This window comes from Parambassis ranga, unplaced genomic scaffold (assembly GCF_900634625.1).
Source record: "Parambassis ranga unplaced genomic scaffold, fParRan2.1 scaffold_147_arrow_ctg1, whole genome shotgun sequence".
Taxonomy (NCBI): domain Eukaryota; kingdom Metazoa; phylum Chordata; class Actinopteri; family Ambassidae; genus Parambassis; species Parambassis ranga.
Genome location: NW_021144720.1, coordinates 39,786 through 65,978, shown reverse-complemented (window position 1 = coordinate 65,978; position 26,193 = coordinate 39,786). Strand labels below are relative to the sequence as shown.

The 26,193-nt window shown below is 47.2% G+C and overlaps 1 pseudogene; it reads left to right on the top strand.

Moving 5' to 3' along the window:
- The first annotated feature begins 6,792 nt into the window (after positions 1-6,792).
- LOC114429502 (coiled-coil domain-containing protein 39-like) lies at positions 6,793-15,397 on the top strand (annotated as a pseudogene).
- Positions 15,398-26,193: the final 10,796 nt, after the last annotated feature.

The following is a 26,193-nucleotide window of genomic DNA, read 5'->3' as shown; positions in this document are numbered from 1 at the left end:
TCAATTGACGGATCTGAGAAAAATATAATTACCTTTTATCCCCGTACGGGCCACCAAATTGTCGTGACCTTCCCTGGTCACCCCGGATTGTCAGATTCCGTCTCCTGTATTCAGAACATTGAGTGAAAGAAAATACCCTGGGTTTTGTAGTTTCACCTTTTGCAAAAGGGAGAACACCTAGTGAACACAGGCCTTTCAGTCTGCTTCACTCCCGTCCATAAGTGTTCTGCCCTTCCCCTGGACACAGGCTTGTTTTATTGAAAGTTGAGGTACATTTGCATAATAGATAAACAGTTCTTCAAGACCCTCGTAGGTATTCCCATATTGGGACATGTTGCCCCTTTATCTCCACCTACTAATTATCATAATTGGTCTAACATATTTATGACTATGAAACCCTTTGTCCCTTCTATGTTGGATGATTTATCTTAGTCCATGCCTCCTAGTGCTTCGGCCTTCACCGCATCAAAGAGTTCCTCCCTAACTCTCTGTAAGAGTTATAGATGTGTTTTTCTCTAAGTGTAAGCTTATATAATCAAATACATACATGGTCTGTATCATGTCATTGCGTAAATAACCTTGTATACTTCACAGCAGCATCTCCCCTCTGAAGAACTGGGAAGTCAGATTGGTCTAAGCATTTCACAGGTGCATCTGGCTGTTGGACTGAATGGTCTTTTACTGCAAAGCGTTTGTAGGTCTTTGCAGCACACCAGTTCCTGTCTCTCAAAACCACTGTACTCCTTAGTAGGCTGGACACCCTGGAAGATGTCCTTCCATCCTTCATAAAGCCATCCATCCTCTTAAAATAGGAGTCCATGACATTCTTCGGTGTGACCCTTTCAAGCTCCTTGCCAATAACCGTGAAGAGTTCACAGAGGCATTCCAGTGACTCTTCGGCCCTGTTGTCCAACAGTCGCTTGATACAGCTGTGTATGACCGTCGAGCTGAAAACATTAGCTCTGAAGAGCTCACAGATGAACCCGATGTTATTAACAGAGCGACAGGAAGCTTTGACCTCTTCCAGCTCTGCCCTGAGTCGTTCCAACTCTCCCTTCTGTGCCTTAGCAGCCTTGAGCCGTGCCTGTCACTCCATGAAAATCCTGCTGTTTCCATGGTTCTCTTCAAACTCTGCCCTGCAATGTTGGATCATCAGATTTTTGAAGCTGACAGGACCTGAAGAGCTGGCCTCCATGATGCAGCCGCACATAGTGGCACAGAGTCCAAGTGAATCTGGAGAAGACATGGCCTTCTCAAAGATCAGGCTGGTAACTGTCTTCAACCTGTGCTCTGTATTTAGCTGCAGGTGCTTCACTTCTGACATCCAACCCTGTAATGTGTCAGGGCACACCCTGTTCAGCATGGTTTTAACATAGCTGATAACTCCATCTGACTCCACAGGGCCTGTCTGTGGTGCTTCAGGCTGCTGCTGGCGGGTCATACTGAGTATCTGCGGCGTTTCGATCCACTTGTCTTCATGAGGCTGTCTCACAGCTCTCTTCTGAGCTTTGTCCTGAGCTTTCCTTTTCCTTCTCTGTGCGTGCAGACTGGGTCAAAGAGTTGATGACTGTACCCTTGCTCTCCAGAACTAGATTTACCCTACATGTAGTCTGGGTCTTACTGTTAACAGTGGGGTTTTTTAATCCTTTGTCATCAGTTGGTCCTTGAACTGGTAGAGGGCTAGCCACATGTGCAATGGGCTTGCGTCTGGGTTGGCTAAAATGGTCACAGTTAGAAAGACCCCAGTCTTTGTTTCTGAGGTTTATGGTTGCAGTGATGATGCTAGCAACTCTTGAGAGAAATGGCCCCATCTAGAACGAATAAACGCTCAGCAATGAAGTGGATGTTGTTGAGGGAGCGACGGGAGGCTTTGACGCCAACCAGCTCCTTCCTGATGCATTTCAGCTCTTTCTCCTCGTCCTCAGCAGCCAACTGGCGCCTCCTTCTCGCTTCATAAATGTGGTTGTTTCCATGGTTTTCATTAAATTCAGACTTGCAGTGCTGGATCAGCATTGTTCGTAGGCTGGAAGCAAAATTGGTGTTGTAGTTCATAACGTGCCAGCACATGTCCATATATATTGTGGGTGTGCTGAGTGAAGACATGGCCTTTTCAAAAATAAGGCTGGTAATTTCCATCAGACCCTCTTCTGTATCCACAGGCTTTGTTCTCAGGTCTTTCATGCTGCCCTTGAAGTTGTCAGGAGTCAGCTTGTCCAGGATACATTTAAAATGGTTGATGATCACTTCCGTCTTAGCAAGCTTAGCAAGCACAGGTGAGTGGAGGTAGGAGTGGTTTATAAACTGTACATAGTGCATCAGAAACTAAATAAATAACAGTAAATAAAAGCACACTGTGGTGTGTGAAGAGCAGCCCAGGACAGAGCTGGACTTTCTGATGACTCTGTCCAGCTTCTTCCTCTCCCTCTCAGTGATGCTGCTGTTCCAGCAGACCACACCGTACATGATGACCGATGCCACCACGAGTCATAAAAAGTCTTCAGGAGTGCCCCTTTCACTCCAAAAGACCGCAGTCTCCTCAGCAGGTAGAGCCTGCTCGGGCCCTTCCTGTACAGTGTGCCTGTGTTGTGAGTCCAGTCCAGTTTGTTGTTGAGGTGAACACCCAGGTATTTGTAAGAGTCCACCTGCTCAATGTCCATTCCCTGGATGTTCACCGGTGAGGGGGGGGCTGAGTGTCGTCTGTGAAAGTCCACCACCATCTCCTTGGTTTTCCCTGCATTGATCAGGAGGTGGTTTCGCTGACGAACCAGTCCACAAAGTCTGCGTCAGTCCTCTGTACTCCGCCATCACTGATGAGACCACACATCGCAGTGTCATCAGAGAACTTCTGCAGCACACAGCCGTCAGTGTTGTGTCTGAAGTCCGACGTGTAGAGGGGTGAAAAGGAAGGGGGCCAGGACCGTCCCCTGAGGGGCACACCGTGCTACAGGTAAGCAGGTCAGACACACAGTTCTGGGCTCTCACAAACTTGTGGTCGGTTTGTGAGGTATCCCTGATCCACCTCTGACAGCAGGTGGGTCCACCCCTGTCTGCTCCAGTTTGTCCTTCAGGATCGCCGGCTGGATGGTGTTGAAAGCACTGGAAAAATCAAAGAAGGTGATTTCCACAGTGCTGCCGGGCTTCTCCAGGTGAGACGGAGCTCGTGTAGCAGGAAGGTGACAGCATCCTCCACTCCAACATTAGGCTTGTAGGCAAACTGCAGCGGATCCATGGAGAAGTCCCACTGTGGAGCGGAGGTGTCTCAGGACCAGTCTCTCCAGTGTCTTCATGAGGTGGGATGTCAGAGCCACTGGTCTGTAGCTGCTGAGGTCTTTGGGGTGCGGTGTTTTAGCCACTGGTACCACACAGGAGGTCTTCCAGAGCTGTGGTACCACCCCCAGCTTGAGGCTCAGATTGAAGACGTGCTCCATAACTCCACACAGTTGGTCTGCACAGGACTTAAGGAGCCTGGAGCTAATGGCATCTGGTCCAGCTGCCTTCCTTGTCTTTGTCTTCCTGAGTTCTGTTCTCACCTGGGCTGCTGTGAAGGACGGGGGGGGGGGTGGGGGATGAGTGTCTCTGTGTGGGTGTGAAATGGTTTGATGTTGTGATGAGCTAAGAGTGTGGGGGGCTGTGGGAGAGGAACAAAGGCCATTAGTCAGAGAGTAGTGGTGCGACTGCAAGGGGGGAGGAGTGGGTGCTACATCAAACCTATTGAAGTGTAGGTTTAGGTCATTGACCCACTTCTGATCCCCCTCAGCCTGTGAGTGGGGTGTGTTGTAGCCAGAGATGGTTTTCAGGCTTCTCCACACCCCGCGGACGTTCTGCTGCTGCAGCTGCTCCTCCATCTTCTTCCTGTAGCTGGCTTTTCCCTCTCTGATCTTCCTCCTCAGCTCCCTCTGTGCAGCCCTCAGCTCATCCTTATTCCCTGACCTGAAAGCTCTCTTCTTCTCCTTCAGGAGAGCTTTGATTTCAGGGTTAATCCACGGCTTGTTGTTGGAGAAACACCGTACCTTCTTGGAAGGAAGAGTGTTCTCAACGCAGAAGTTAATATAGTCCGTTAAGCAGTCTGTTATTGTGTTGATGTCCTCCCCATGTGGGTCATAAAGCTCTGTCCACACAGTGGTGTTGAAGCAGTCCATGAGAGCAGCCTCACTCTCCTCGGTCCATCTCTTCATTCTGCGTGAGACCGCCGGTTGCCTGTGCACAACAGGAGTGTACACAGTCTGCAGATGGACTATGTTATGGTCAGCTCTTCCCAGGGGAGGGAGGGGGGGATGCAGAATATGCCTCCTTGGTGTTGGCATAAAGCAAGTCCAGTGTTCTATTGTCTCTAGTGGGGCAGGTGACATACTGAGTGAATGTGGGCAGAACAGATGAGGGAGACGCGTGGTTAAAGTCTCCAGAGATGAGGAAGAGGGCCTGTGGGTGCTGTGTCTGCAGCCTGCTGGTGACTGAGAGCAGGGTGTCACAAGCTGTGTCTGCGTTAGCAGAGGGAGGGACGTACACCACCGTTACAATCACATGTGAGAACTCCCGTGGTAGATAGAAAGGCCTCATGCTAACTGCTAACAGTTCGATGTCCCTGTTGCACAGTTGTTCTTTAATAGTGCAGTGTCCCGGTTTGCACCACCTCACGTTCACATACACAGCCAGCCCCCCTCCTTTTCCCTTACCGCTGTCCGCCATTCTGTCCGCCTGCAGCAGATGAAAGTTTTCAAGCAGAAGAGTAGAATCCGGGATGTTCTGTGTGAGCCAGGTCTTGGAGAACAGAAGGACGCTGCTCTCCATGTACTCACGCTGATGGCGAGTTAGTGCCGCTAGCTCATCCATCTTATTGGGAAGAGATCTCACATTTCCCATAGTGACGGTGGGGAGAGCCGGTCTGAAGCATCTCTTCTTATCTCGACGTTTCTTCCCGGCACTGCAACCACGGTGGGACTTCCGAACCAGTTCCGGGGGTATTTGGTGTCTGTCCCTGGGGAACACTACAGCGCTACTCAGCGCAATCAGCTGTTCCCTACTGTAAACAACGCGAGCCGCTTCATGCATTGTTGCTCTGGAAGTTGTTGAAGAAGCAGAAAAACAGCGAGAATAAAAGTGGAGAATAGCAAAAAGTAGGAAAAAAAGAGACAGTAAGCAGGAGCCGTTGCAAGCAGCAGCCGGTCTCCACCAGCGCCGGAAGTAAGCAGAGAGAGAGTTGCGTCAAGCTTTGATGTCACCGCTACAGTGATCACGTGGTTCATGTAAGCCTCAATAGTTCCAAACAAACTGCGTGCTGCCGTTTACCTCTATGGGAAAGAGATATATCAAAATAAACCCCACAAAAGTATATCCAGCCATTATTTGTGTCAGTTATGCTTTTTGTGTTACTCTACTGCTCTGAAACTACCCCAATGCGGAAACTACCAACAGTGCGGGTGCAAAATGTATAAGAAAATATAAGTAACTGTTTAATGATAAAAACAGGGCATATACTCTGGTATATTAGTGTTTTGACATCGTTTTTCTTCCCGTTAAAGTAAAAAATAAAATTGTATTAAAGGTTATAAATCTTTGTGATTGAGTTTGAATAATTTCGCATTTAAATCGTTAAAGAACTCAAGCTACAGTTGTTGAAACCCGACGATGAAGGAGAAGAAGTTGTTTGTTAGTTGTTGTTTTGTCTGTGGAGGTGGAAATGTGGCTAAAGGTTTGCAGGAACTTAACCCCGGTGTGACGGAGATCAAACTGGCAGCTACATTTGTAGGAGGTGGCGCCCCAGGCAACCGCGTATGTCGCCCAGAGCCCAGCTCAATGGCACCTTAAGGTGCCATAGTTGTAGCCATAGTCGTCATTTAGCTGACGGTGACGTCAATCTGCTGTCTTGATGTGACAGTTAACGTTAGCATGTAGCATATAGCCTAGCAAATAGTTGGCAAGTAGCTGCCAAATGAATGACAGCTTGATGAGGCGACACGTGTAGGGTGAAAGAATTTATTTTTAAAGTATTCATGTTTATATGTGTTTATCACTTAATAATGTGAATTTCATAAGTGTTTATGTGTTAGGAAATTTGATAGAAAATCAAAGTAATTCGAGGATACTGAATGTATATATACTCTATTCGCTGTATGACCCAGGGTCTGCAGGGGGATAGTAGATGTCCCTGTTGGCCGGCAGGCGGGAACGCCCATGGGTATATTTATGTGTGAATTCCATGTCCAGTGGTTGTTGATGAGTTGTTCTTTGTTGTTCATGGTTGTTCTTGCCTTGTTCTTTGTATCTCAACAACCCAGAGCTCTGCGACTCAGAATTTGCCTCATTGTTTAATAAATTATAATTTTGAGACCAGAATTTATCCGCTCCTTCCTTACAAACTAATTCAGGGGGTGAGCAGAAGGAAACAGGGGATTTTCACCCCGACACACGTGACGTCCGTTGCCGTGGAAACCATATATGGTTTATACCGGTAGTCTTCTTCCAAACTTTGCAGATATAAATACTATTGTATTATAATATTATCTAAATACTATACATCATAATATTAATATGTTTACCGTCATGATTACTACCAATATGAAGTGCAATTTAAATATTAATACACAACTACTTAGAAAACAATATGAACAAACGTGCACCAGGCAAAAGATTGACACGGATAAATATGTAGAAGATTTTGGAGATGAAGTATACATTAAATGTATTTTACAAGCTGACCGGAAGCATTACTTCTGGTCTCGCGCTGCCTCCTTGTGGCGACATGCGGAACGTGTGGTTGCTAGGGGCAACTGACAACAGACCTGAACCATAGCAACCGACACACAGACGCTGTATAAAGCCGGAGTCAAGACATATTGCTGAGAATTACTGCGTTGTTGCTTTCCATAGCATTTGTCAGGCACGGTGTTAAAATGGAAATTATGTCTGGAGTTCTCGACCCAGTTTTGGCTGAAGTGGGGTGGGATAGCCGTTATGCTCTCCCCGAGCTCAACGCTGAAAACAAAGCCTTACTGGAGGAGGTAAGGAAACTTATTAACATGTTTAATGACACGGACTGTTTAGCTTCCTTTTCTCTGTTTGTTTTTGGGTGTTTAAAATTACCCCCTGAAGAATAATGTTGAAACACAAACCGTTGATGAGGTTTGTACATACTCCACGAGAACACAGAACCCCCAAACCCACAAAATGACGTCATTTTTCTCTCGGACCGCCCGTTGTGCAGCGCTCTCGGACGCATGGCCCGGGCAGAACTTTTTCTCTCAAGGCTGTGCGTCAACCATGCTGTGATTGGTCGGAATGTATTGTGGGCGTGATGAATGTGGAGAAGCGCAAGAGCTTCTTCAGGTGCAGAACGCACAGACAGAAGGAGGAAGTACAACTACGATGGACAGTTTAGATGAGCAGCTGTCAAACAGCTCCTGGAAGGAGAAACACGGCGCACAGAGAGAGTGTCTGTCCAAAAGGTGGCGATAAAAACTAATCCCAGTATTGCAGACAGTCATCCACACGTTGACAGAGTTAAACTCACACAGACCAGAGGTCTGCTACAGTCAGCTACACTGATCTTCTATCTATTGTCATGTTGTACTCTTCCCTGAACATTATCAGCTCGTTAGGCCAGGTAACCACGACTGTGCTCACAATTTGCAATACAACTGCATTGTCAACTTTTGTGTGTGACGTGCACTGCGTAGGAGGCCCGTATGCACACACGTCTGGCAGAGTATGGTACCTCCGTGCCGAAACGAACTTTGAGCGAGTTCTCTGTTCTCGTAGAGTATGGAACAGCCTTAACGATTTGACTGAGCGCAGGTTGTGCACACTGTCCTCCTGCAGTGACACCAGGGTCACTGTTCAATTCATTATTTTAAATATTTAAGAGCACCTGTAAAATCCAGGCACAGCTGAAATTTCCAAATAAAATGTGACATTTGAATCTTTTTGTCTTGTTAAGTGACAGATATGTATGTATTTACACTTTAGATTGTGTTTTCTTAATGGTATTGCACATCAGTTTTCGGTATCTGAATTTTGATTCACTGTGTGTGCTGTTTCACGATGATGTCAACAGATTTGTAGAAAAGAGATAGAGCGGGCACAACTGGAAGACAAACTGGAGAAAAACAAGGAACAAAAGAAGAACATGGCCAATTACCTAAAGAATATTAAAGAAGAGCTGGAAAACACTGAGGTCAGTATTGTATCTATAAGTTGTGATGTGTTTGTTTTGTGGTGGGTTATGCAGTGTGTGTTATTTGTATTGTCTAGGCTCTGTGTGAGGCAAAGGAGAGAGAGATAGAGTTAGAGAAACACCTGACAGCCCTCGCGGAGAGAGAGACTAGCCGTCTGATTCAGGACACAGCTAAGATGGAGAATGAGCTCAGCTCCTTAGGAGAGAGGAGAAACACGCTGGAGGTCAGAGCCTTTCATAAATAAAAAAACAATAGAAAAGAGAAGTAGCTATAGATTGTGATGCCACAACAACATGTGTCTGTATCCCCAGAACAACCTTTTCAAGGCCAAACAGAAGCTGGAGGAGTTCAGGCAGCAGATGAACTGGGACCAGCAGACAATGGATTGCTTTTTGGAGGAGTCAGCAGGCAAATATGAGGACACGATGGCCATCAACAAATACGCTCAGCAAGATGAGCAGAGGATCAAGGTAAAGAGATGAAAACATCTCTCTTCTGCAGCACTTACAGCTTTGAGTTATCATTGGCTAACAGCTGTCTAACCTCCCCTGCTGCAGTCGCTCATTCTGGCGATAGACAAGAAGTCTGTGGAGGCCAATGAAAAGCTCAAAGCACTCGATAAAGAGAAGACTGAGACAAAATTAGCCCAGGTAATGTGTAAAAACACAGCACATCCATGGTGTTATTACTAACAGTATGTGTAAATGTTAGTATGGCAGTTGTGGTTTCCCATTAAAATCCCTCTGCTGTCGTACCAGCTTGCATTGGATAAGGTGACAGAGAATCTGCAGCAGGCTCACCTGGAGACACAGCAGCTTACCCACCTGTGGGAAAACACTATCAAGTACATGAAGCAACAAGATGCTGAGATGCAGCAGTGTGCACTGGTAAAGCATGGGACATTAAACATCTACTGGTCATTCATTCTAGAGTGAATTCACACAGGAGAGTCTTTTCTTTGTAATTATTATTGCAGCAACTTGCCCAAGGCAACCAGAAGCTGAGGGAAAAGAAGGCCGCCATTGCAGAGAAGAAGCACCTGATGGAGATCCAGAGGAACAACAGGAAAGAAGCCGAGAGGAAGTCAGCGGTGGCCAACAAACAGGCAGTAAAACTGCGGCAGGAGCTGAAGGGGCAGGAGAGTGACTTTGGCAGGCTGCAGGATGAGGTGCTGAATGTGGACTAATAATAAACTGCCTTCATATTGATATTATTATAAGTGCGAGTGAGCTGACTCTCATGTGTCCTGCAGCTAAAAGGCTGCAAAGGTAACCTAGAGAGAACAACCTCTGATGTGAAGATGCTGACGTCCCACATATCCATGATGAAGAAGGACATCCAGGACTACAACGACAAGTCAGTGTATCACAGCAGGGCTCTGTGTGTGTATTGACTGGAGCTGTGGTAATGTACTACACAATGTCTGTTTTATGTTTCTGTGTATTTTAGACTGAAGGAAGCCAAGATCCACAATGCTGCGCTGGAGGAGAAACTGAAGGTTGTGACTCAGACTGCCCTCAGTGAGGAGGAGAGAGCAGCACAGATGGAGCAGTTCCTCAGAGATGAGGAGCAGGCCAGTAAGGTGAGCATTGATGGCCTGTCAGACCCTTTCAGTTCTTTATCACTGGGTATTTTTGCAGCCCCTCTCTTTGATCATCTGTTTTTTTATGGTTTGCTACATTTGGTCACACGGTGGCAGAAACTTATTTCCTCTCTGTAACTCCATGCCTGTGTTTCACTCCAGGAGTTGGACATCCAGCTGCGTGACTACAACTCAGAGCTGTCTCACCATAGAGAGCACCTGCAGGCTGTCAGGATGAAAAAGGAGGATTCTGCTGCGCAAGTTTCAAGGAGTAAATCCACCATTGTGCGCCTGCATAACCAGCTCAAAAAACAGGAGGAGGAAGTTACAAGGCAGCAGACCATCTTGAGAAAAGTGGCACGTTTAGCAAAACACTACCCAGCCTTCCTATGTCTTGTGCTCCACTCTGCAACACAAATGCTGACAGTATTTGTTTGTCCCCTTCATTGTGCAGGACAGTCGGAACAATGCACTGAATAAAAAACTGGAACGCCTGCGAGGAGATGACATTCCATCAGATGAAAAACAAATGCTGGATGTGAAGATTGCTGAGCTGACCAAACACCTAGAGGAGAAAAAAAACCACAGCTAAGATGCTCACTGACATGCTCAAAGAGTCTGAGGTCAGTCTGATAATATACTTGGCTTTTTTTTCTATAAACCTCTGACATATACTGAGATAAATCTTGGTGTCTGGCAGACTCATATTCGCTGCCAGAAGAAGGAGATGGAGAAGTCAGGCAGCTCAGAAGAAAGATTTGACCGACAAAGTGGAGGAGCTCAACTTGTTCTGTAGTACCAGTGAGAAGGACCTGAAGAAAGTCCGACAGAGGAAACAGGTACCTGTGATCACCATCATGTGTCACTGTGGAAGGTCAATACATCCTATAGCAACTTAAATGAATGCAAACAAACTGAAGTAGTTTTTCCTCAAAGCTGAGAATCGACCTGACAGAAAGGCTGTATGCACTGTGATTTTAAACTCATGGGTTCCCTATCAGGACAGCATGGTGGAGCACAAGTTCATGAAGCTAGAGGTGGAGCGTATGAGGGATCTGCTGTACAACAAGGCAGACCGCGTGCTGTCTTTGGAGAAGAGGAAGCTGAACCTGCAGAAAGCTATGAAAGAGAGGGAGGATGAGATCAAGGTGTACAAAGAAATGCTCAGCCAGCAGCTGAAGCTCGGTGAACAGGAGAGGCAGAGACTCAGGTAAAAAAAAAAACAAATCACTCAGTTCTCAAAGGTTTGTCACATCACTTAATGTCAATCATTGTATCTCAGTGCTGAACTCAATGAGAAACTGTCCAAGATTGAAACCATGAAGAAACGTTTTGAGGTTGTGACCCTGACCAAGGCAGGTCCTGAGGCGGAGGGGGAGCACTCACAGGCTTACTACATCACTAAGGTCGGAGCTCTTCACACATAGTCTACTGAAGCACACACCATGGTTCCAGACCTTTGCATCACCTGTGTGTGCTTTTCACCAGGTTGCACAAGAGAAAGGGGAACTTAAGCAGAAGGGTGATGAGCTGGATGCTAAAATCCACAAGCTGGAGCAGGAAAACAGCGCTCTGGAGAACACCAACCAGCTGTTCAGCAACTCTAACTCTGTATACCGCAAATCTTTCAACAAAGCTGAAGAATCCAGTATGTAAACCAGCGACAGCCCTCTTCAACTGTATACTTGTTGATTGATTGATTGTTAAATGATGGCGGCAGCTGTCATTGGCCACAATGTAATTTGTTTTCGTTTTAGGTCCGGACTATCAGGAGAAGTTGAAGCTGGAGGAGCAGCTGAGAGCTGCTGAAGTGAAGCTGAAGGATAACAAACGACAGATCCAGGAGCTCCAACAGGACATGCAGGTTATTGTTATTTATAGCCAGTGTAGAGCAGATCACTGAGAACGAAGCAATTAGTCTTCGACGGCTCAGGTTACATTCAGACTGATTCTGGATTAACTGGATCTTAACCATGCAAATACTTTGTTAGCTCATATATCATTAGCATAATGGTCAACATTCAGCAGGCAGTAATAGTTAAATTACAATTTTGTTACAGACAGGTAAAAGAACTTTAGTCATGTAAATAGTAATTCATTCAAAATCATCAGATACGATATTATGTTTGTAACCAGGAAGTCAGTGTATTATCACTGCAACACAGTGATGGATATGCTTTGGGCCAAGTTAGAGAATCAATCATTTACACACTTAGTCCAGCACCCATGGAGCACACAGATCCCTTCTTTGTAGAAGTCGCCCACAGACCATGTGGCCTAAAGGTGCATCTCTTTTGTGCAGCCATCACTGCACAATACTACAGACTACAGGAAATACAGAGGGTGTATTATGTAGCACCCCTGTGAAAGCCAAAAATAAACTTGTTTAAACTATCTGCCTGACATTGATCTTGTATGAATCTCTGTGTATGTGCATGTTCAGCTTTAGTGTATTCATGGGTGTGTGTCTGTTTCCAGGAAAGGAACAAGACTCTGCAGAACCTGCAACAAGAGGAGCAAGAGGAGGGAGAAAAGATGAGAATAAATCAGACACTCCTGGAGAAACTGAACAAAGACATCACTGTTCAGAAGGAGAAAATCGACAGAGCCACAAAACAGGTTTAAAATCAACCGCTTATTCTAAAGTCATTTCATGACGCGGCAGTAAACACAGGGGGTGTTGTGTGTGTGTGTGTGTGTGTGTATACAGAACCCTGGCTATTGCCTCAGTCATGTTTAATTCTGTAATGTCCTGCTGTTTTCCAGTGCTCCAATCTGACCAAACAGATCCGCTCAGCCAAAAAAACCAAGAGTGAGACTTTGGAAGAGAAGGACATTAAAGTGACAGAGATGAAGGAATTTAACAAGGTTATTGACAAGATGCTGAATGAGGCCATGGAGAAAAACCCAGACGTCAGACCGGCGCTGGAGAAATACTTCCTGCAGGTGCAGAACGGCTCAAACAGCTCAAACAGCAGGACTAATGCAGCCACAGCAGCTTACCCTTTAATGCTCCTCTCTATTACCCCTCACAGGACAATCTGTCTCTTCCACCTCCTCCTTCAACTCCTTCCACCCAGCGGAGCTTCAGGACAAACTCTGCCCGCAGCTCGACCACTTCCAGGTCAGACTTACCCTGAAATGGGTCACACTAGAATACTACACTGATAACAGTTCACCTTTAACAGTCAGTCAGCTCCACAGCTGCAAGGTGTTGGTGATAAAAATGCACAAGATGAATACGACTATAAACAGAGTATAACGAGTGAGGTGGATATTTTAGTACACCACTCTTCCTCTGTGTATTTATTGTGCTCTGCCTGTATTGTAGACCTCCTGCATCCTCAGCCAGCAGCCGTGGAGCCTCTGCTCCACAGCCCCCCACAGTGAAGATGGTGGGACTGGACTTGAACCTGAAGAACGTCCGACAGAGGAAACAGGTACCTGTGATCACCATCATGTGTCACTGTGGAAGGTCAATACATCCTATAGCAACTTAAATCAATGCAAACAAACTAAGGTAGTTTTTCCTCAAAGCTGAGAATCGACCTGACAGAAAGGCTGTATGCACTGTGATTTTAAACTCATGGGTTACCTATCAGGACAGCATGGTGGAGCACAAGTTTATGAAGCTAGAGGTGGAGCGTATGAGGGATCTGCTGTACAACAAGGCAGACGGCGTGCTGTCCTGCATGACCTGCAGCTCAAACAGCAGGACTAATGCAGCCACAGCAGCTTACCCTTTAATGCTCCTCTCTATTACCCCTCACAGGACAATCTGTCTCTTCCACCTCTTCCTTCAACTCCTTCCTCCCAGCGGAGCTACAGGACAAACTCTGCCCGCAGCTCAACCACTTCCAGGTCAGACTTACCCTGAAATGGGTCACACTAGAATACTACACTGATAACAGTTCACCTTTAACAGTCAGTCAGCTCCACAGCTGCAAGGTGTTGGTGATAAAAATGCACAAGATGAATACGACTATAAACAGAGTATAACGAGTGAGGTGGATATTTTAGTACACCACTCTTCCTCTGTATATTTATTGTGCTCTGCCTGTATTGTAGACCTCCTGCATCCTCAGCCAGCAGCCGTGGAGCCTCTGCTCCACAGCCCCCCACAGTGAAGATGGTGGGACTGGACTTGAACCTGAAGAACGTCCGACAGAGGAAACAGGTACCTGTGATCACCATCATGTGTCACTGTGGAAGGTCAATACATCCTATAGCAACTTAAATGAATGCAAACAAACTGAAGTAGTTTTTCCTCAAAGCTGAGAATCGACCTGACAGAAAGGCTGTATGCACTGTGATTTTAAACACATGGGTTACCTATCAGGACAGCATGGTGGAGCACAAGTTTATGAAGCTAGAGGTGGAGCGTATGAGGGATCTGCTGTACAACAAGGCAGACGGCGTGCTGTCCTGCATGACCTGCAGCTCAAACAGCAGGACTAATGCAGCCACAGCAGCTTACCCTTTAATGCTCCTCTCTATTACCCCTCACAGGACAATCTGTCTCTTCCACCTCTTCCTTCAACTCCTTCCTCCCAGCGGAGCTACAGGAGCAGCTCGACCACTTCCAGGTCAGACTTACCCTGAAATGGGTCACACTAGAATACTACACTGATAACAGTTCACCTTTAACAGTCAGTCAGCTCCACAGCAGCAAGGTGTTGGTGATAAAAATGCACAAGATGAATACGACTATAAACAGAGTATAACGAGTGAGGTGGATATTTTAGTACACCACTCTTCCTCTGTGTATTTATTGTGCTCTGCCTGTATTGTAGACCTCCTGCATCCTCAGCCAGCAGCCGTGGAGCCTCTGCTCCATAGCCCCCCACAGTGAAGATGGTGGGACTGGACTTGAATCTGCCTGTGACCTCCTCTCCTCTCACCACCTCCAGACGTTCCAGCTCAGGGAGCAGCACAAAGAGCGGCAGCAGCACAAAGAGGAACCTGTAGCATGCTGTGTTCATCTTTACTAGCTGATCTTTGTAAACAGAGAGGAGATGGGAGGCTGTAAACATGTTCTTTTGTGCTGTGAAGTCGGCCATTTTAACATGGGAGCGGAGCGGCATGTTCACACTGAAGGATGAAGCACACACTCTCCAGGCTTCAAGAGAAGACGGCAAAGGAAGAAGCTGAGGACAGGACGGGAGAGAGAATATAGTATATAATCTGTATAGTATAAAAAAATATTTGTGTTATTTCAGCCAAGAGATATTTGTGTTTATTGCTGTGAAAGAAAGCAAGTCTGAAGGATGAACAGTTTAATATGACGTCACTAATGCCTCCACCCCCAGCTCGGACTGACTTCCTGCATCTGGCTAAAAATACAGCAGACAACATGTTTCGTAAGGCTCCTAAGAACCGCCACAATCTCTCTCAAAACATGACCATCAGTGCTTTGAAGCAGAAACGGGTTAGAAAAAAAAGTAATCAGGACAAATAACTCTGCTTTCTTGGCTGATCTGAACACTATCTGGTTACAAATGACTCCGCCATCCAGCTCGACCGCCTAACATGTTTCAGAGCGGACAGAGCCCTGGTTGAAGGAGGTAAGACCCGCGGCGGCGGGCTCTGTGTTTACATCAATGACAAACACTGCTCGCCACTTGCGGAGCTTATGATTATAAAGTGCCGGCCGTTTTACCTGCCACGGGAGTTTACAGCTATACTGCTTGTAGCTGCGTACATCCCGCCGAGCTCCAGCAACAACAACAGGAGCGACGCACTGAATGAGCTCTACCTGCAGGTCAGTGAGCAGCAGACAGCCCACCCTGATGCTTTTCTCATCCTGGCGGGTGATTTCAACCATGCAGACCCCAAGACTGTGTTTCCAAAAATTCACAAACACATAGACTTTCCAACCCGTGGTAACAACACACTGGACAATGTTTACACCACCCAGAGAGGCGCTTACAAAGCCCTCCCCCTCCCCCACCTCGGAGCCTCTGATCACATTACTGTTATGTTAATGCCAGCATACAGACCACTGGTAAAAGTTGCCAAACCAGTCAGAAAAGAAGTGAGAGTGTGGCCGGAGGGAGCCACAGGAGCTTTACAGGACTGTTTCAGCACAACAGACTGGGATGTGTTTAAGCAGGCTGCAACCCACAAAAACTGCACTGACCTCCAGGAGTACTGAGACTGTCACTGCATACATGACCAAATTTATTGATGATGTAACTGAAACCAGGACAGTCAGCATTCGAGCCAGTCAGAAACCATGGCTGACAGGGGAGGTCTACAGGCTGCTGAGGGCCAGGAACGCTGCCTTCAGAAGAGGCAACGAGACCAGCCTAAGGTTAGTGTTGTGACCTGATCTGGTCACCCCGGATTCCCAGACTCCGTCCCCGATGCACAGAACATTGAATGAAAACCAGTACTGATCAGTTTCAGTTTCGCCTTTATAAAGGGAGAATGCACAGCTCAATACAGACCCCTCGATCTACTCCTGCAGCTGACCATTTGCATTCTGTCCGTCCCATGCATTAGGCTCGTTTTATTAATCTTACAACAAGGTGTGGTTACATTTACATAGAAAGGCATAAAAGGTAATGTTTTTCAGTGAAACATGCATATTCAATAATCACAAGGTGGAGGGCGTATACGAAACTTAAAAGACATTGAAGTTCTCCACTCACATCTTTGATGTGAGTGTGTGTGTGTATTCTCACAGGTCCTCCTGCTACACGACCTTGAGTATATCTTGTCTCTTTGGCAAGCTTGTGTTTTCATCTTTGGGGTCAACTAAGGGGTTTGCAGTTCGAATTTCTAGACTAACCATTAAACATCAGAATGCTTTATGGCCTCAGTCAGAGGTCTCGATCTATGAGCAACCATACACTTTTACCATATGTGCAAACAAACATATATTTTGACCAGGTTTGACCATATATTTCCACAATTCCCCCTTTTGGACTCTACTAAGAGTCCAACACTCAGAAATATAAGGAAAAAGAAACAATAAACGGTCACATCAGCAAATAGGAAAACACTGTGTGTAATCAAACAAAACTATGGGTAAAAGTGACATCTATATGTAACAACACTGTGAGTAAATGTCCAAACACCTGGTGTGTGTGTATGCGTGTCAAAACCATAAATGAAGGTGCAAAAAAGAAAAACTCTGTGAAGAATGTAGTGTATTAAAAAACATATCATAAAACGAAACGTGATGGCAAAGTTTAAATCCCTGCATCGAAAATCAGATCGTCCTCCAAGTCCTCTGCCAACAATGGGAACATGTTAATGTTGTGGTGTGCAGAAGGTGTCATGGCTGTGTTAATCAATCTAGTCACCAAAGCCCTAAGAAATGGCAAGCAACAACAACCGCACAACATAAGGATGACAAGAAAGACCGCAACAGACAGCAAAAGAGAGGACACCAGCGATTTGTATCTACCAAAAACAGCCATCCAATTATCCCACATGGAGGTGTGCACTCCGGAGTGTTCTTTCATTTTGAGGTTGAGAGATCGGAGACCCTCAAGAGCCTCAGTCAGCGTCCCGTCAGGTGCTGTGTTGTTGGGGATAAAAGTACAGCACTGATCGCCGAAGATAGCGCACACACCACCCTCTTTAGCCAACAACATGTCAACTGCAATACGGTTTTGAAATGCCATCAAAAAGGTAGAAGCCAATTGACCGTGAACTGCTTCGAAACCGCGCTGAGTCCAATTGCCTAATCTCTGGACATTATAATGGATGTAATTAATACGATCCATGTTTTTGTTAGTAGTGCACCACCAGCAGAGTGCAGACTCAAAACCAGCAGCCACTTGATCAACCAATTTATATTCGTCTGGTACACCTCTGGGGACTCCGATGGCATCAATGTAAGTAGGATCTCCCTTAGCCATCCAGGCAAAAGACCTCTTGCGGCGTGGTAACAGGAAGCCGGATCCCACAGGATCACCTGCTGCGGGGGTAAGCTGTTCAGCGGACACAGGAAAAACAGAGACTGGTAGTAAAAGACTCACCAGCCCACACAAACCGCTGGCATCGATGGGCAGGCGGTCAAAGAGAGCAGTGCCACCACACCACCACCAGATGTCAGCCCTTAACACAGGTGAGAATTTACTCCCCACTGGATGAGTGTAGTTGCACCATGCCCTGTTGATTTCCCCAAGCCGTTTGCCCATGCCTGTGAGGTTTACACAGGAGAAATTTCCAGGGGCCACCGTGGTAGAAAATATGGGATGGTGTATGGACCGCTGAGTGATGGGGAATATAATGTCCCACTTCGCACAGTCGTCAGGAGGAACAGAGAAAGTCATGACAGACATAAAACAGTCAACAGTCAGGGAAGCTGGCACCACCTGTAACAAAGGCCTGGGCCCCAGGCACACCACACAGTCAACCTGAGATGCATTCGCTGATTGTTCAGCTAGCAGAAGCCAATTGTTCCTGTACCCAGTAACACCAGTAGCAACGTGAAACCATTGATCAGTAGACAGCTGGTCCTGTCCCTGTATGACCACAGCCCCCCCTGCGTTAGAGCTGGATCTACCGGGCACTAAGGCCCCTGTGGTTGCTGCAGCAGCGGGAGTGGATGAGGGGAGTAAAATATGAGTACGCCAAAATCCCACCTTCCAGCAGGGGTCATGACCTGAAAAAAGAGCACAAACAAGAAACCATGTACCATTGTGAGCCACCCGAGTAGGGACAGGATACCATGTGGTAGGGACTGGTCGAGGCAAATCAAACTGGGTGGTGTTAACCCTAAAAGATATCACACTATTACTCACCGTGAAATTACTGACAACCTGCTTCCAACGCAGCGCAAGACCGCCAAAGCCATATGAACCGGAAGGCCAGTGACCTGTGGTGGCAAAAACATTACCCCACCCCCGGTTGCCAGGTTGTGGGTGTGACGTGGCGTCCAGATACAAAGTGTATCCCTTCCACTGCTGGGCAGAGTCACCCGTCCGCCAGGGGTCCCTCAAGCCGCTGCGTGGAATAATAACCAGTGCATCAATTTTGCCTGTATAACAAAACCAGAATATTCCATGCCACTCATTATTCTGTACACCAGTGGTGGTGTCAGTACATGGATCAAATGTGTCCGTCTGCCGTCCAACTGGGAGCAGCGCACATATGAACAAGAAAAGCAGGAACCCGGGCATAATTTTAATACTTCAGCAAAACGTTGTATTCACTACACAGTTAATAGGTGCCGTTGCAGCGTTGTCCTGGCAAGTCACAGTGCAGCCAAAAGATAAGAGACACTATGATCACAGTCAGAAAAAGCAAACCCACAATGAACCGAGGAGAGGGAGGGTAATGCATGCTGAAAAGTGAGTGACAGCTGGTGGGGGTATTTAAAGACGGTCGGTCTTTCACCGTTCCCGCCCCCTGTAATAGAAAAAAAACTAAATGGAAACTAAACTGGTAGTCTGTCCGTGTGTGAGTGTGTGTATGTGCTAGAATGTCAGAGTCAGGCAGAAATTTTTTTTTTTTTTTTTTTTTAAAGGCACACGTTGACAGCCAGGTGTGTAGACAGATTCTGTGGTGTAATCAGGAAACAACACATCATAAAATGTCAGATCATTGACGTAGAAATGTCTTAATCACTGCCCATGTAAACACTAGTAGGACAATGCACCAGCCTACAAGGAAAATGTTCAAAAGTGTGTCATTCAGCCGTCCACGGGTGGGTCTCTGTCCGTCTGCCTCGTCCATCCAGCCCCCGTCAGGTCGTCTGCTTCTCTCGTCCCGCAGGATGATCTTCTTTCTTCAGATCACTGGGGTAGACTACCCAGGACCCTTGATCTCTGTCAGGGGATTATTCTGCCCCTTTTGTGACAGGATCTGTGTCTGAATCAGCCGATTCAGACTTCTGTGCCCTCAGATCAGCTTGGACGTCCTGTAGAGAGCGTTGAGGCTCCTCTGCGCCTGCGCACTGGCTCCAGTGATACCAGGTGTCCCCCTGTCCTTTCAGCCGAACCGCGTGAGAGGTGCGTTCCGTCACTTGGTAGGGACCGGTCCACCTTGGTTCCGACCACTTCCGTTTGATGACCCTCAGAAGCACCCAGTCAGCCTCAGGCGGAGCCCCGCTGGCAGCTACTGGATGTCGGTCCTGTACCTGCTTGGAAAAGTTGGTCACCAAACCCTGCAGTTCGTGGAAATAAGCTTTAGAAGTTAACGTCTGATCATCATGTTGCATCAAAGGAAGTTTAGAATGTGGTCCTGGAAAAGCTCTTCCTGTCTGCAATTCATGTGGTGTCAGTCCTGTAGAGTGATTTACTGAACTTCTGATAGACATTAGGGCTAAAGGTAATGCATCCAGCCAATTCATGTTTGTCTGTGCACAGATTTTGGCCAATTTGTGTTTGATGGATTGATTCATTCTCTCAACTTTGCCTTGAGACTGTGGGTGGTAAACTGTACTAAATGCATGTTTAAGTCCCAGCATTGCCTCCACCTGCTGGAGGTGTTTATTTTTGAAGTGTGTGCCATTGTCAGATCTGATTTTCTCAGGAAAACCATGTCTGGGAATGTAGGTGTTAATCAGAAACTTAATGACTGTTTTACTGTCCTCTCTTTTTGCAGGACAGGCTTCTGGCCGTCCTGAGTATGCATCAACACACATCAAAATGTATCTGTGTCCTCTCACAGAGTCAACCATGTCAGTGTAGTCAATGATTATTTCTCTACCTGTCTTGGTCTCTAGAGGATATTTTCCAATTTCTGGTTTGATAGTCGGTCTGGGGTTGTATTTACGACATTGGTCACATGTTCTGATCAAATACTGAGCCATGTCTTTCATGTAGGGGTGCCACCAGTGCTCAAGATTTTTCATCATCTGTGCCACTCCCACATGGCCTACCCCATGCGCTTCCTCCATGGCAGTCTGTCTCAGTCCAGGTGGCAGTATGGGGTGTCCGTCAGGCCCTCTCCATACTCCTCCTGTGTCAGTCGCCCCTCTAGCTTTCCACAGGGTTTTTTCCTGTGGAGAAGCTTTGTTTTGCAATTGCATCAAATCAGTCCAATCAACAGGGGGAGGCAAGTCTGTTTCTGAACACATAAAAATCATTCGCTCCACATAGCCTGCTGCCTGTTTTGCTGCCTGATCTGCTGCATTGTTTCCTCTTGTGACCCTGTCAGTTCCTGCTCCATGACCTTTGCACTTAATCACAGCCACTTTGCTAGGCAACAACAGAGCTTCAGCAAGCTCTCTCATTTCAGCCTCATGCCGTATAGGTTTGTTAGTTGCAGTGAGAAAACCTGCTCTCAGCCATTGCCCTAATTCCACATGCACTGCTCCTGCCGCATATGCTGAGTCAGTAAAAACATTGATGTCCTGTCCTTGACCTATCTTTAGTGCCTCAATCACTGCCCTCACCTCGGCTCTCTGCGCTGACTGCTGTCCCTCTAATCTTTCTGCTTTCAGTGTTCTCATTTCTTCCCCTGTGTCTTCAACAACTGCGTATGCTGCTCTGAGTCCTTCTGTGTCATGTCTAAAACAGCACCCATCTGTGAACAGATTTCTGGCCTCTGAAAGAGGTGTGGCTTGTAAATCGACTCTGACCTTTTCTTCCCTAATCACCCTCTCTGTGCATGTGTGTGGCTCTCCTGTTCCTATCTGGTCTGCCATGTTGATGCCCTCATGTGTGAAGGTGATGTTTGGTGCTTCTAAAATCTTGCTCAACCTCCTCTGTCTCAATGAGGTGAATGTGAATGTCTCTGAGTTCACGTATGCCACTACACTATGTGTTGTCAGTACATACAGCTGGTGTCCCATGACCATGTGTGCGGTTTTTTGAATTAGCTTAGCTATTCCTGCTGCGTGTTGTGTGCACTGAGGGTGTCTTTTCTCCATGTTGTCCAGGGGGACACTGATGTACATCAGTATTACTCTCTCTCCCCCTTTTCTCTGGAACAGGATGCCATTGATGCAGGCATCCGTTCCAGAGACATCCAAATAGAAAGGTAAAGTGTAGTCAGGGGTGGCTAGTTCTGCTGCAGTGGCCAAAGATTGTTTAAGAGCAATGAATGCTTGTTCAGCTGCCTGCGTCCAATTTAGGTGAGCTGACACATTACGCATGCCATGTTCTTTGACAAGGTCTCTGAGAGGTTGTGTGAGGCCAGTGTAGTTAGCAACAAAGTTTCTACTGTAGCCAGTCAGACCGAGAAATGAGAGCATGTCCTTCACTTTGTCAGGACGCGGATGATGCAAAATGGTAGATTTGTGTGAAGGCGATATGCTGACTCCCTTTTGTGAAACAATGCGTCCTAAGAAAGCAACTTGTTTCCTGACTAATTGGAGTTTAGATTTGCTGACCTTAAAACCAGCTGTGGCCAGATGTTGCAAAACAGCCTGCGTGGCATCCAGGCAGATTGCTGCCGTTGGAGCTGCGATAAGAAGGTCATCAACGTACTGAATGAGTGTAGTGTTTTCTGGGAGGGTGCAGTGACTGAGTATCTGTTTCAAAACCTGATTAAAAATACCGGGGGAGAGCGCAAAACCTTGAGGTAGCCTGGTGTAGCGATACTGCGTTCCCTGATATGTGAATGAGAAAATGTCTCTGCATTCAGGTGCCAGAGTGAGACAAAAGAAAGCATTAGCTAAATCTATGCAGGTGAACCAGCTCTGTGAAGGATCCAGTTGGGCCAATGCCACGTATGGATTCGGAACTGGTACCATGGGGGTTGACAGTGCAGCGTTAATGTCCCTCAGATCATGTGCCATGCGATATTTACCTGTCCCTTTCTTTTCTACAGGTAGGATGGGAGTGTTCCAATCTGAGTGAGAGAGTTCCAGCACGCCATTTTCAAAGAGTCCATGAATAGTATCTGCAATGCCAGCTCCGGCTGCTGGCTTGTGGGGATACTGTGGTATCCATAAAGGGCCTGGTGTGTTAATCTGAAACGTCACAGGTTCACAGTCCACCAGACCCACATCAGTGGGTCCGTCTGCCCATAAATGTGGTGGCAAGCTGTCAATCACAGCCTGTGCCAGAGGATGATCAGTTTTCTCTCTACCATGATGTCTAGCAAGCAGTTCATGTGCCAGAGTGACAGTGTTCATAGTTGAAACAGTTATTTTGTATGCTTTAGCAGATGGAGAATACATGATTTGAGGTAAAGGTGTGGGTTGCCAGTCTGATTGCCCCATGGCACGTTTAACCATGCCACCCAGTTCTTTGGCCTGGTGGTTTGGATGTACAGCTAATGAGACGTGGGGATGCCCTTCGTCACTCATCATGTACCAAGACATTTGTTCTGGAGTGAGGTCCACACCGGCTGCCACGCCCTCAGGTGCCACAAAAATGTCTCGGACTGTAATAGACCAGTCCTGTCCCTCTAGGGAGTGCGCAAACTTCTCATGGTACCAATCAGTTTGCCGCCTGTCATAAAACAGAGTCACATGAGGGGGGTCAGGGGGAGAAACATATGGTTCGACCTGGGCTATCCAGGGCTTCCACTGCAGGTAGGCAGAGAGGATTCCTGGGTTCTGGGGAGTTTCAGGATGTAACATGCCCCAGTAGATGTCAGCACATGGGTCAGTCACAGGTCTCATCAGATATTGTCCGCCTGTGTCTGCAATATTACAGTGGAACATGGTGCCGTCCGGCAGTGTCACTGTCAGCCCGTCTGGGCCGCACAAAATAGATGCTCCAAACTTAATCAGCAAGTCTCTCCCCAGTATATTCAGAGGCAGAAGAGGTGAGTGTACAAAACAGTGTGAAACAGTCTGATGTCCCAGCTGAGCAGTCATGGGAGTGGTTATAGGCAGAGTCTGTTTATCCCCAGAGAAGCCCATCACAGTGATAGAGTTGCTGGACAGTTTCATAGAAGATGAGTGAAACAATGTAGAACAGGTGGCGCCAGTATCCACCAGAAAAGGCAGTGTCTCATCCTCTACTTGCATATGTGACCAGGTGAGTTATCCCCTTCCAGCCTGCGTGCTGATTGCGGGGCGGTGCTGCAGCTATTTAAGCAGGCAGCTGGCTGTGCGCCTGCCTCTCTCTCCTTCCTCCTGTGCGGCAGAAGCTTGCAGCGGTAGCTGGCTGCGGTGAACGTGGGGCCGTGGTGTTTGTGCATCCAGGTAGGCTCGGTTTGTTGTGCCTGTGTACCAGGGGAACTGAAATCAATACCGCATGACTTTTACAGCGAGCGTGGTGGCGGCGTGTGTGCGGCGGGGCTGACGTCCTCTGTTACCTTGATTCCACCTGTGGCGTTGGCACGGTAAGATGCCGCATCCCTGTCATTAAGTTAGATCTCCCTGTGCTGACACTGCTCTCTGATCTGCAGCAGTGGTGGCGACGGGATCGGCTTACCTGGAATCAGTGTGGCTGTACAGCGTGGCTGCATAGCGTGGTGGGGAGTTTCCTACACCTGTCTCATCTTTGCACCGGCGGGTGTTGCTGCTCTGGTCCGGGACTTAATTATATTCGCAGGATTTTTGGTCCTCGCTGGTGGAATCTAGGCCAGCAGATTGAACACAGACGCATTCCCTCCTGCCTGTGGTGCTGGGCGCTTGGATCTCTGCGTCGAGTTAATTTTTGGTTTGGGCATTCTGACTGTTTTGATTAGTTTATAGGCCTGTGCCTATTATTTGTTTTTTTTTGTATTGTATTAGGTTATATTTTTGTTGTGATAGATTTTGTATTTAGTGTCTTTTGATTTATCTCTGGGTTATCGGGTTGGTTCATTGGGTTATTTCTATTTTTTTCTTTTTTTGATATTCCAAGTTGTGTTGTGGGTTTTCTTTGTTTTGGTGTGTGTGTGTGTGTGTGTGTGGACGGATGGGTGTTCCTACGTTGCCATGTTGTCGATGTGGTTGGGTCCCTGTGGCCTGTGATTAATTTTCTTTTGTTGCTGTACAGGAGCTGCAGCCCAGCGGTGGTGGTCCCCCCTCCCTGGTGGTGGGTGTTCTTCACGGGTTTTCGTTTGGAGTGTAGTGTCACAGGTGTAGTTTGATCCCTCTTGGTTTGTCCCTCCGTCCTGGTGAGCCGCAGTCTTGTCAGTATTATTTTTTATTTCATTTTGCAGGGCCATCCCAACCCATCTCACCTACTGAACTGGCAACATATTTTACAACTGATTTTAAACATGGTATATGGCTCCTATTCGTGTCGTAATTAAATAAATCTTCTTTTTATGGTACTTGACCCTTGCCCTGTGTGTGAGTCAAACCTGTGTGACCTTGTTTTATTTCCTGGGTTGAGGCCCTCGCCTCCCCGGGTGGCGTTGTTAGCACCCTTTTCCCCTCCCTTCCTGAGCTCCGTCACACATAGATAACATCGGATCTGCCGTAACGATGTAATCTGAGCTGCTCTGTGGGGCGTGTCATTGTTGTGAGAAGTCACAATCCCACTGTTCCCAGCCGGAAACAGGAAACTGTCCAGTGAATGGAGGTCCTGGGGGGCGGGTGGAAGCCCTCCGTGGACCAGACGCTGCACGTCCTCGGGCATACGGTCCCTGTCTGTGTGGACAGTCTTTGGCCCAGTGTCCCAACTCCTCACAGTAATAGCAGCGGTCACGACCTGGGTCTCCCCTCGGCTGTCCCCTAAGTGTTCCACCCCTTCCGCGCCTGCCTCTCCATCTGCCCCTCCCTGATCCGTACCCCCTGTAGGACCCCGTAGGCTGCTGATAATCAGGAGAATAAGGTGGTGGAGGCACCCAAGGTGTGCCAGGAGGTGCGTCAGAGCTTTCAGTGACAACCATGACTTTATTATTTTTATCTTTCTTTTTGTCATTGGCCTTCTGTCTGGCCTCAGTCAATTGCATTTTCAATAATTGTGTTTGCAAATCCTGGACATCCTTACTGTCAGCTTGTGCTGCCTCTTGGGCACGAGCCAAATGATGCACTAGATGTCTCTCCCACACACTGGAATCACACCCTGCCATGTCTGGGTTATTATCCATGGCAGTTTTTACGGTCTCAGGAACCCCGTTTAGGACGGCGGTCCTGTACCACACCCTCTGAATGCCTGGGTTACCAGGGTGGCACCTGGTGTGTTTGATCCATGTGTCTTTGCTTTGATTAAGATATTCTCTTGGACTCTGTTTGGGGTCCCATTTCAAAGTGGGAACGGCGGCTCCAGCAGGCAGAGGATATTTATTTCTTAGTGCTCTGCCTATTTCAGTGCTGACCTGAGTGAAAGGTGTGTCATCTCTCTGTCTAGTAGTGGCGGCGTCCTCCTCTATGTCCCTCACTTCTGAAGCTGTAAGACACCTAGAAATAACGGCCCGAAAATCACCTAGAGCGAGTCTGTGGCCTGCTGTCAGACTGTCAAGTTGACTCAGCCACATTGCTCCACCTTCGGCCACTGGAGGTAATTTATCCACTAGTGCCTGTACATCACCTAGTGGGAATGGACGATATTTGATCTGGTGTTCAGTTTGAATCAGTGGTAACTGATGGTTGAGTGTCTGTGTATTATCATGTCCTTGAGATCTAGTTGTCATGCGGTGTGTTCT